The following is an 11,862-nucleotide window of genomic DNA, read 5'->3' as shown; positions in this document are numbered from 1 at the left end:
AAATTTACTACCAATCAACCCTTCCTGTCCCAGTCTTCAACTGCATACATACTCCAACTCCCTCAGGTCTCTTGAATAGTAAAAACACTTGTTTCCTGATGTGCAACGTGTTTGTGCCATCAACTGCTGCTGCTTAGCTTAGTCAGCCAGCTAGCTTGGTGCAAATGTTGTGCCTAAACTGGATGAAAACAATATTGTGAGCTGTGAGGTGGTCAAAATTTACTGGAAACGAGAGGAAATTAATGTTATTGAGGTGAATAATACTGTAGGAACAAACAAAACCAAATTTAATGTTTTTTGCAGATTTTATAGATTTTTACAGATCCAAAACCAAAACCAAATAATGCAAGGGGCGGTTTTGGCAAAATCAAATCCAGATCCAAAACACAAGGAGATACAGATCCAAAACCAAAACACGGGGGTCGGCAGTACAGATGTGCACTGACCCCCGTGTTTTGGTTTTGAATCTGGATGGGTTTTGCCAAAACCTCACCTCCGTGTTTGGTTTTTCGGTTTTGGTTTTGGATCTGCATTTTTTCTTAAAAATATCATAAAAACAGCTAAAATCAAATAAAATTGTCCGTTTTTTGTTCCTACAGTTTATTAACCTCAATAACATTTATTTCCACTCGTTTCCAGTCAATTTTGACCACCTTACAGCTCACTATATTGTTTTCATCCAGTTTAGGCCCAAAATTTGCACCAAGCTAGCTGGCTGGCTAAGCTAAGTGGCAGCAGTGGGTGGCACAAACACATGGCTGATCAACTTCAAAAATGGCACCTCAGGAAACACTTTTATTAATCGAGAGAGACCTATAGTCACGCTGACACAACTGGTTTATTATATGTGACAGCTCCGAAGAAAGCGGTGCGGAGGTCTATCAAGAGAGAAAATGGAAAACCATTTTATGTGGATCCCGCTAACCCTGCTGTGTCACCACAGAACCGTGAATGTTACAGCGCATTGGGATTATTTGAGAAGTTTGTAGTAGAAACTCTATTGAACACTTTGTCTGATCCTAATCCCGATGTAAAGTTTATCTCCGTGCTGAAATCTCCTCATGTCAAATTGCAGACAGAGCATTCTCTGGATAACCATATTTCTAAAAATGTGAATGCACTTACTCTGAACAATACCTCAGTGACTGAGAAGATATGCTGGATGATGAATAGAGTCTCTCCTGTTAAAACTAAGAAAGAAGACCAAACTTGCCAGCTGTTAGGATACTGGAATACAGATTCCAAAGAAGTACAGATACTGGATGAGCTGGAGAGTTGTTCTGACCAGATGGGTCAGGAAGAGCACATTCTCATCCAGGATGATCATGATGAGGACGATGATGGTGACATATTACGTGAAGAGGATGGAGAACAATCTCAGACACACTTAACCACTATGCTCGATACAAAAAGAACAAGAGACCTGTTGGCGAGTCCAGAACTCCTAAACGTATCACAGCCCATAGGAAAGTCAAAAATGAAAATGTGTAAAATAATGAAGACTCTCTCCTCCCTGATGCTGGCTTCAGGCAAGTCACCTAAAGATATTTGGACCACCACAGTACAGACGCTATATGAAGTTCTGCTGAAGAGAGTTCAGAAGACAAAAAATCTTGATGTGCATCTAGAAACATTGAAAAATATTGGCATAGAAGTTAGAGAATGAAATTTACAACAAATTGTATAATACTGGTGTGAGGAACAAAAATAAGTACAGAAGTCTCCTCTTCAATCTAAAAGACCCAAAAAATAAGATTTTCTTTCACTGTGTGGTACTAGGGGTGATTACCGCACAATGTCTTGTTCAGTTGAGCCCAACAGAAATGGCTGGACTGGAGCTGACAAATTGGAGAAACCAAGAGAGACAACATCCTCTGGAGATCATTGAGAAAGCAGAAAAAGAGCTCTACCACAAGTGGCTGATGACTAAAGTCACACACAAAGGTTTAATAGAAATAGATACAACACCAGATCAGATGTTTACCCTGGAGGATCTGTCTGATGCAACATGGTGCCCCCAAGATTGTGCAAATTCTGCCAAAAGAGAGACTGACACCACGGCTAAACATAAGAGTCACCTTCTGGATGTGAATTGTCTCATTGGCATGGGGAAAACCCAACCCTCAGATGAGATCGATCTCAGCCAGTGGACAACATTGAAATCACCATTAAAAAGTCACAATGGAAGACTACAGTGTGGATAATCTTTCTTCACAGTCAGGACAGGCCTCAGAGAACATGAAAAAAGATGCTCTAGGGATTTCTCCATCATGTTCTGCAGTGTGGAAAGGTTTCATTCACATGTTTTCTATAAAGCAGTTCAAAGTTATAGCCTTCAAAGGGTCTGGCTATAACACCCATCTTTGCCAGGAATTACCAAAGATTATCACAAGCAAAGGATTCATCTGTTCGGAATCTGTCTGGGAATTCATGGATTGTATCTGACCTGAATGCACTAAGACATCCAGTGATTCTGTGTTCTGTAGCCAACTTTATTCCTACCTGAATCGCAAACTGAAATACAGAATAGTGAGCACAGACAACATGGAGGCCTTTGTTATTCCACTGCCTGCATGCCAACCAATGCCTCCCAGACTACACCCACCGAGGGGACAAGGTCTTGATAATGACCATCACCATATATTGCTAGGCCTTCTTCTTCCAAACCATCCATCCTGGACTTCCTGTCCAAAAAAGGTGAGCAGGGTACAGAAAGAGGAGCTAGATGTACCAGAAGACATTTTTTTTAATCTATAATAGATGATGTGGAGAGAGAAGAGCTTCAGATGTTGGAACAGGGGCTCCCACCTATTTGGCTTCCCTACAGAGAGCAGAGCTCTGTTCCTCAGGAAGTGTCTATGCCTGAGCTGATAGGTAGTCTCTGTCTGTTGGTAAACACCCTTTAGGAGATGGCAACCCAGAATAACAACAATTATAATAAATAATGTGTCCACTGATAATAACCAGCCTGATCCCTTAACAGCAACATACCCAATATGGCCAACTCATAACATGACACCCAGTTTGCAGCCTCCTCTTCCTTATGACACTAATTCAGTCACCATGGTTGATTAATCAGCCATGTGTGGTCCACCCAATTTTTTGCCTTCTACATTCTAACATCATAATAACACACTATAACACACTAGACTTATAATCTTTGCTTTTGTTTATGTTTTTGAATAGAACAGTTTTAGAATTTAGAATGTCCACTCTAGATAGATTTGTAATTATAGGCTTTAGTATTATATAGGATATAACTTTATAAGATGTTAGGATAACATGTCTGCTATGTTTAAGATTAAAAAAAAAAACTTTTTTGTAAACCAATAACTTTAAAAAAAAAGTTTCATTGCAATATTCATGTTTTTTTTTTTAAAAAAAAACATATTTTTTATTACTGGTTTTGTTTACAAAATGCAATAAAAATATTGTGTTTATTTTTTCACTGATGGTGTGGCTAACATGCACACAGAAAAAAATTGATTGCTTTTTTAACACTGGGGGTTGAACCCCTGAAAGAGGCAGCAGCCCCTCGACAGACAGCAGCACAGCACCCCTGCGCACCTATGCCGATGACAGTGACAGCCAGGTGTAGCTAACATGCACACAAAAAAAATAGTTTTTTTATTTTTGGCCCAGCAGCCCTTGACAGATAGCAGCACAGCACCCCTGCGCAGCTACACCGATGACAGTGACAGCCAGGTGTGGCTGACACGCACACAAAAAAAATCTTTATTTATTTTTTGGGCAGCAGCCCCTCGACAGACAGTAGCGCAGCAGCCCCTTAACAGACAGCAGCACAGCACCCCTGCACTGATGTCTGGCTAACACTAATTTTTTTTTTCACACTAGGGGTGGGTTAAAAGCACCCCTGAAGGACAGAGCACCCCCTGGACAACACAGCATTACAGCCAGCCAGCCCCTATGGACAGGACAAGTACAACAGCCAGCCCCTATGGACCGGACAACGACAGAAAGCCAGCCCCTATGGACAGGACAACGACAGCCAGCAAGCCCCTATGGACACGACAACAGCCAGCCAGCCTCTCTGACAACAGCCAGCCAGCCCTTTTGGACAACAGTAGCTAGCCCTTATGCACAGCATTAGCGTGCAATTAATAATAATAACACAAAAGCACAGTACACTTCCCAGCTCCCTCCCTCTTCATTCTCCACAGCCGGAATGAAAAATGGCCGCGAATCGCGGGACCTTTATAGAATCCAAAACCCACGAGAATCCGACAGCAGGATGATGATGTTTTGCCTCGTTTTCAGATCCGAGTCAGGCGGGAAAACCCGAGTTGACTCGGATCTGCCTCGGATCCCCATAATTCGGTGGGTTCAGTTCTCAGGGAACCAAACCCGCTCATCTCTAATCGGCACACATGTTTTTTGTGTTTACACAAGTTGTTGCATAACTTTTTGTTTATCTGTTCTTATTTATGTCAAACATTCTCAGTAAGTGAGTAAGTGATTTGCTTTACTCTCATTTTTCATTCAACTAATAAATGTCATCTGTGAAGTAAAAAAAAAGGACAGTACATTAAAACAGCAAAACCTGAAAAATAATTTTGCCAAGCGCACTGGATTCCATTCCCATTAGTCACACGGAAGAAAGAGCAGGTGCAATGATTAGGAGGAACCTGGCTGGATGGAAGCTGCTTCCAGGAAATGCTGCTTAGACAGCTGGAAAAACTGATCTGAGGATTTTAGTATTTTGTTTTTTATTTACTGATAACATATTGAAAGATGCTCTCATCTCTGTTGCTGATGTGACTTTAATTTTATTAAACAACTCGTGGCTGCCAGTGTCAGAGGGCTGTGTATCATGAATGCTCTGCATGTTTGCCATGCCAAGCTTTTATCTTGCAATGCTTTCTGGTGCACATAAAAATGGATGCCAATTGCGTTTGATGCATTTAGGTGCACTTGTGACTTCCCTACCAAATTGTGTTTGTTACCACCTCTAGTGATAACAATCAGGCCTCTATCTCGCCAAAAAGCTCATTGCTTCCATGAACATGCAGCGGACTTGCTGATACTCCCATCAACTCCCCATTTGCTCATTTAAAAACTAGATGGACAAACTCAACGTGACATTTTTACTCTAACTCGCTGTTCTATGTGCAAACGCATCCATTGTCTTCATAATGTCTTAGTATGTGCAAAAAGTCAAGATCTGGCCGTACATAGAAGCCATCTTGGCACAAAAGGCCCCTAGTGCAGAAGCAGCGACAGTGATGTACGAGGGGATGTAGTCAGCATCCCAACTGATGGGAGGCCGTCGGTCTAAATACCGGCGCTGGAATCCCGGCTCCAGAATACCGACTGTCGGCATCCCGAAGGTAAGTATCAAGGGTTAGGGTGCATAGGGGGAGGGTTAGGGTTGGGCACTAAGGGGAAAGGGTTAGGTTTAGGGTGCGGGAAGGGGGGGTTAGGTTCAGGCACTATGGGGAAGGTTAGGTTCAGGCACCAAGAACAGAGGGTTAGGGTAGGGAGAGGAGGAGGGTTAGCATACTGACCAACAAGTGTCGGTATGTTACCCCTGCCGGGATCCAGCCATCGAGATTCTGACCACCGGGATCCTGACTGGCGGCAACCCATACCAAAACCATGTACAAGGCAAGGACCTCCAGAAGCTTCTGATTTTGTAAATAGCCACATCGATTTATTTGAGATAAGCCAAATTAATTTGCTCCATAACAATTTACATTTCAATTCATTTTGACACCTTCCACATGGATCATGAACATTTCTCAATTACCGTATCCCAGGAGTTCTCAAACTAGGCCCTCAGGACCTCACACAGGTCACGTTTTGCAGGGTCACCCAGCAGGTGCACAGGTGTATTCATTACTCACTGACACATATTAAAAAATCCACAGGTGAAGCTAATTATTTCACTTGTGATTCTGTGAGGAGACCTGGAAAACAGGCACTGTTGGGGAGGGGTCCTGAGGACCGAGTTTGAGAACCTATGCCGTATCCTGCACTCTTCCCTGCACCCAAAGTATCTGCATACTCTCCAATTTGTAGAGAAACATTCTTTCTACTTGGGAAGCCCAGATCACAGGTAAATGGTTATCAACATAAAAATACCATATTTGATATTGTCAAAGAAGAGCCAAGCATTTGCTAATGTGTCTTTGAAGTGTACGGGCGAAAGGATCTGGGTTGTCTGGAAATTTAGTAAAGATAGTTTTAAAAATTAAAATATAAAGCTTTAGTTAGAACCGTTGTAATTTATGGGCACGCTAGGCAGCTGCCCAGGGCCCCACGATTCTACTGCCCGCGAGCAGGGGCGGGCTGATCATGATGTCTCCGGAGCTTCTTGGGAGCCAGGTTGAGAATGCTGCCTGGCTGCTCTGATTGTGTGAAATTCATAATTAGGGCTGCCAGGGAGCATTTTTCTCCAAGCGTCCACTGCAATGCTGGAGCCGGGTCACTGTAGACCCGGCTCAGGTCACTGTAGACCCGGCACTGTAGACCCGGCTCAGGTGCGAATGGTGCCGACTCGGGAATATCCTGGGATATCCTGGAACTTTGGTATAAAAGTGGTATAGTAAGTCGCCTGTGTTTAAGCTTGGATAGCCTTAAAAAAATTTGGGAACCTCTGATGTACTAGAAACCAGTGCTCTTTAAAATATAGTGAAATATTCATTTTCAATTGACTTTGGAGCTCTCACATGTCAAAATTAAAAGTCTGAGTCAGATGAAGAAAGAAATAATTTTATATATATATATATATATATATATATATAAACAGCAAGGGAAAATAGGCAGCACTCAGATACTCCAGAGACTTCAAACAAATAACCCCATAACCGTTTGCCGGTGTTTATTAGTGTGGTTGACATTTCGGGGAGCGTCTCTCCTTCCTCAGGACAAACAGTGACAAACGGCCCCACAAGTGCAGTGCAGACCGCAGTGAGAGTGGTCAGCACTACACAGTAACAAATACACAGCCGCCCCTACTGGGGCAATGCATAGGGGGACTACTACTGGGGGCACCACTTCTGAAGGCACTGTATATGGGACACTACTGAGGGCACTGTATATGAGACACTACTGGGGCACTGTATAGGGGGACAACTACTGGGAGCACTGCATAGGTGGGCCAAAAGCATATTCTTGCACCTGGGCCCACCACTCTCTAGTTCCGCCACTGGTTGTACAGCTGGCATGCTAACAAATACTGATTATTCTGAGTGTAAAACTATCAATTCCACTTATTTATACAATGAAACCAATCAGCAGAAGTGTTGCCTAATAATTTGCCTCTCAAATATCATTTAGATTCCCCAACCCATGTATCTGATTGATTCCTCTTCTATACTGTAGGTTTCTGTGAAAAACTTTTAGTGTTACTGAAACACAGAATAGGAATTTGGTTTACTGCAGTGTAATTTCCTATCACTATTGTGTAGTTCAGCATAAAAATACATTTTAGAGAGGTCATGTCATTGTTTGGCTGGGACCTATGTCACCTTATAACCATAATCACCGGATTAATCTGCTCAGAATGCAGATTTATAGATAGTGCAGGACATGAGCTGGTGTGAACTAGCTATTCTCTGAGTTAATGTGGACAGAACTAGTCTTAACACAGAGCCAGAAAACTAGTTGTAAACGTTTCACACACCTGCTCAAAGATAAAGCTCTGTGACAAAGGACCTGTGTTGTATGGGAAAATATTGCACACCTGCTTTCCTTCCACCAATCCATTATGCAATAAACACAATACAGGCTGAGTCTCCTATATCCAAAATGCTTGGGAGCAGGGGTATTTTGGATATCGGAATATTCCGTATTTTGGAATAATTGCATTTCATAATGAAATATCTTGGGAATGGGACCCAAATATACACACAGAATGCATTTATGTGTTATATACACCTTATACACAAAGCCTGCTGGCAATTTTATACAATATTTTCAATAATTTTGTGGCTCAAGCAAAGTTTGTGTACATACATGAAATTCATTTATGTTTCATATACACCCTATACACACAGCCTGAAGGTAATTTTATACAATATTTTTAATAATTTGTGCCTTAGACAAAGTTTGTGTACATTGAAACATCAAAAATCAAAGGTTTCATTATCTCAGTCCTGCCAAAATTATAATTCTGTATTTCGTAATATTCCGTATTTCGGAATATTTGGATATGTGAGACTCAACCTGTAGTAATACAACAGCAGTACAAGCTGTTCTAATTAATTAATCAACAGCAACAAAAATTACATTTTAAGATTAAAAAAAAAAAAAAAAAATGGAGATGTCGATTTATCTTATGGCAAAAAAAAAAAATCCCTTTTGCTGACTTAGGGGAGTATTCATCATCAGAGGCTGTATGGCCCCCCAATGATTAAGTATTTATCTCGCTGCGAGGGATACTTAAGTATCCAACTAGGAGCGGGGGAAACTTGACACCAGAGCAATTCATATTTGCTCCGGGCGGGGACAGCTGCTCCGAAAAGCAGCTGTCCCCTCGGTTAGTATCAAAGCTACAGAAGTAGCTGCGTTACTTACCTCTTCCCTGTCGGCCCGGCTACATGTGCGCGACCTGAGGTAGTGAGGAGGCGGCAGAGGGATCACTTGGCTTTCGGATCCCTCTTCGCATCCCTGGAACTCCTATAGGAAGGCGCGGGGATATGAGAACAAGCGCCATCTGAAGATGGAGCTTTTTCTCGCAAGTTGTTCTGCTGCTCGCATTTAGTACCTTCTCCACCCCATTTGGGCCCCTGACGGTGTATGGCCCGGTAACTTAAACATGCGGAAACTAGCCTTTCCGCATGGTTCCCAGGCCATTTATCGATGATGAATAGACCCATTAAACATTGTTTTTTCACTTCGCGCTATATATAAAGAGAGAGCTACCTCCGCGCTTATGAAATATCAGGGTGGCACTAGTGCCGCTGCTATACCAATTGTCTTAAAGCCATCTCATTCTCAGGATAGCATTTACAGAACCACCGGAGTGTAAGAAATAATTATTCATGAAGCTAATCTTTACTGTGCTCGAAAGAGCAAATCTGCATGAAAACCGTAGCAGCTAATCAGACATGTGACTGTATCTTGCACTAGACAGGTGAAAGCTATGTGCTGATTGGTTGTTTTGTCTTACTGCAGTTATGCATCACTAAACATAGTTAATAACTATCCCTCTTTGGTATGTAAAAATGCGTACATGCCAACAGATATGATATGTTTTTGTTGGACAAATGCGAGTCCTGGCATCAGAAAGTGGCGTGGTCTGTCAGAAAAAGTGGGTGTGGTTAGAATGGATTGAGGCATGGTGTAGCTCCTTCAATGTGAAGCCGAAATTGGAAATGGACTTTGTTGGAACTTTAGTTGCTACTCCCAAGAAGCTTTAAACATTATTGTCCCAAATTGATTACATCAGCTGTGAAAATAAGAAAAAAAAATCCTCAAAACGTGACCTGTTGGACCGTACGTTACTCTGCAGAATAGTTCTGTGTCTTTAATCTGCTAGTGGATCCGTCTGACTGAAAGGCTCACTGCTCCAAATGTTCTCAATGTGCTTGTCACAGGCTCACTAGTACACCTGGAGAAGATGGGCATCCTTAAGATTTAAATATAAAGGAGCTACAGTAGAAGGAGATAGGTCACCAAAGACCTGCACTAACCTCTTTCAAGACTGTCATCGCTTCATTTTACATAACTCTCCTATGCCCACCATCTGCTCCCCACAACTACTCCCTTAAGACTCGAGACTTTACCACCCATTTCCCCAATTGATAAGCTATATGTAAAATGTTGGCAGGATCAACGCACTTACACACACCCTCCTCCTTTACCCATCCCACCAACGGTTCTCCCCACCCCCCCTTTCGTAGGGGAAAAAGTCGATGCTCATCTGTCATCCTCTCTGCCCTCTACCTGCTCTCTTCACCCTGTGCCCTCTCACCTTCTTCATTCCCTCTCTCTCAATGTTTGCCAGCACCATCCTATAAACATGCTCTTGTCTGTCCCTCCCTTACAATAACACTTTCTTTTTCCTCTCTTTCATTTCTGCCCACATGTTCTCCTTCCTTTCACCTTGAAATTTCATGAGAATCTTGTCTATAACAGCCTCAGAAGCTACCTCAGTTTCTCCTTTATTTATTTTGTACCAATCTGATATCCACCCCTTCATTGTTTAAAACTGCCCTCTCCAAAGTCAAGTCTAAGGGGTCTATTTACTAAGCAGTGTTAGGAGACAGAGTGAAAAGTGATAAGGTGCCAGCCAATCAGCTCCCAACTGTCATTTTTCAAACACAGCCTGTGAGATGACAGATGGGAGCTGATTGGCTGACACCTTATCACTTTTCACTCCGTCACCTAACACTGCTTAGTAAATAGACCCCTAAGTGTCGCTTCTTCTTGCTAAACCTCCCAAACCTCTCTGCCACCTTCATCATTATCATTCTTCCAAATCCTTCATTCCTTTGACCCTTATAACAATATTATTAACTATTTTATTACTATTAACACCACCACCAGTAATGCGAGGAATAGCCCTGCTAGTTCCTTGGGAGGGGGGACCCCTTTTTATTTTTGGGGTTTCCACTATGTGAGGAATTTCAGCTTTAAGCTGACCAGTTTGGTGTTGGTTAATGTAATGACAGGGGGACCTCTGTTTCAGCCTAGTGCTGGTTATTGGAAAATAGGGGGAACCCCATACCAGTTTTCCTCTTATTTTCCAAAGCTAGACCAGGTTGGATATTGATTTTGGGGGAGGGGGTGTAAACCCACAATTTTTAATTGAATTTTAACTCTTTGTTATTTTCCTTAAACCTAATTGAAGCCCAGGGCCATAGAGAGTGTCCACGTACTGTAAGGGGTGTGGCCTAATTGTGGAGTCGACGCAGGTAGGTAAGAATGGGGGACGGCAGGCCCCTCCAACAAGCCTGGGCCCAGGCATTTAGTACCTTCTTCACCCCATCTCGGTGCCCTTGACTAAGCTCCTGATTCAGAGATAGATGCAATTGCAGAGCCGCCCACAAGCAGCTGTGAAATTCCATCCATCTAACATGCTAATGCAGCAGGAGGTGTCTGTAGGAAACAGACACCTCCTGCTGCATCTGCAATCACGGCGATGCAGGTTGCAGCCTGGGATCACCGATGGTTGCTCCTTTGGCCAGGATGCGGATGCTGAAGCTTACTGCAGCCTGACTGGTTCCTGGTCACTTGTGAAGCCAGGAAATCTGCGTCCACCGATGCAGACCCTGGACCCGTCTCTCCCAGAAAGCAGGAGCGACAACCCCCGTTCCCACTCTGTCCCCAAATGCTGCAGTGGCCTAAAACATTGGAGATGTGCGCTAACCATCGAGTTAGCATACATGTCTGAATCAGGCCTTAAGCCTGCACAGATCACAGTGTTGTATGCAATGCTTCAGTTTGGGGTATTTTGCTTTTGTTTTTTAACTTCTATTTGCCATCGGTTTTGAACTGAAAGCTGCCTAATGGTAGCACTGGCCCTGCCTGGGTCGCTACCATTTCGGTACATAGGGACCACCAGGTGTCAGCAGCCAGACACTACATGAACATGCCTGGTGGCCAGCAGTCAGAACATGCTACTTAGCCATTCCGATGGCATTATAGGGGTGTGTACCGGCCACTTTTCGTGTTTTGTGTTTTGGTTTTGGATCTGGATCTTTCTTCGTGTTTTGGATCTGGATTGGTTTTGCCAAAACCACCCTTCTGTGTTTTGGGTTCTGGGTTTTGTGTTTTGGATCTGTATTTTTTGAAAAAAAGCATAAAAACAGCTAAAATCACAGAATTTGTGGGTTTTTCTGCTCCTATGCTATTATTAACCTCAATAACCTTAATTTCCACTCATTTCCAGTCTAT

The 11,862-nt window shown here is 42.8% G+C and overlaps 1 pseudogene; it reads left to right on the top strand.

Annotated features, from left to right (window-relative positions):
- The first annotated feature begins 846 nt into the window (after positions 1–846).
- Positions 847–3,120, top strand: LOC148505750 (SPOC domain-containing protein 1-like; annotated as a pseudogene).
- Positions 3,121–11,862: the final 8,742 nt, after the last annotated feature.

Source organism: Taudactylus pleione, unplaced genomic scaffold, assembly GCF_031769625.1.
Source record: "Taudactylus pleione unplaced genomic scaffold, aTauple2 ptg000438l, whole genome shotgun sequence".
Lineage (NCBI taxonomy): Eukaryota > Metazoa > Chordata > Amphibia > Anura > Myobatrachidae > Taudactylus > Taudactylus pleione.
Note: the sequence above shows the minus strand (reverse complement) of the source record. Positions and strands in the feature narration are given on the sequence as shown.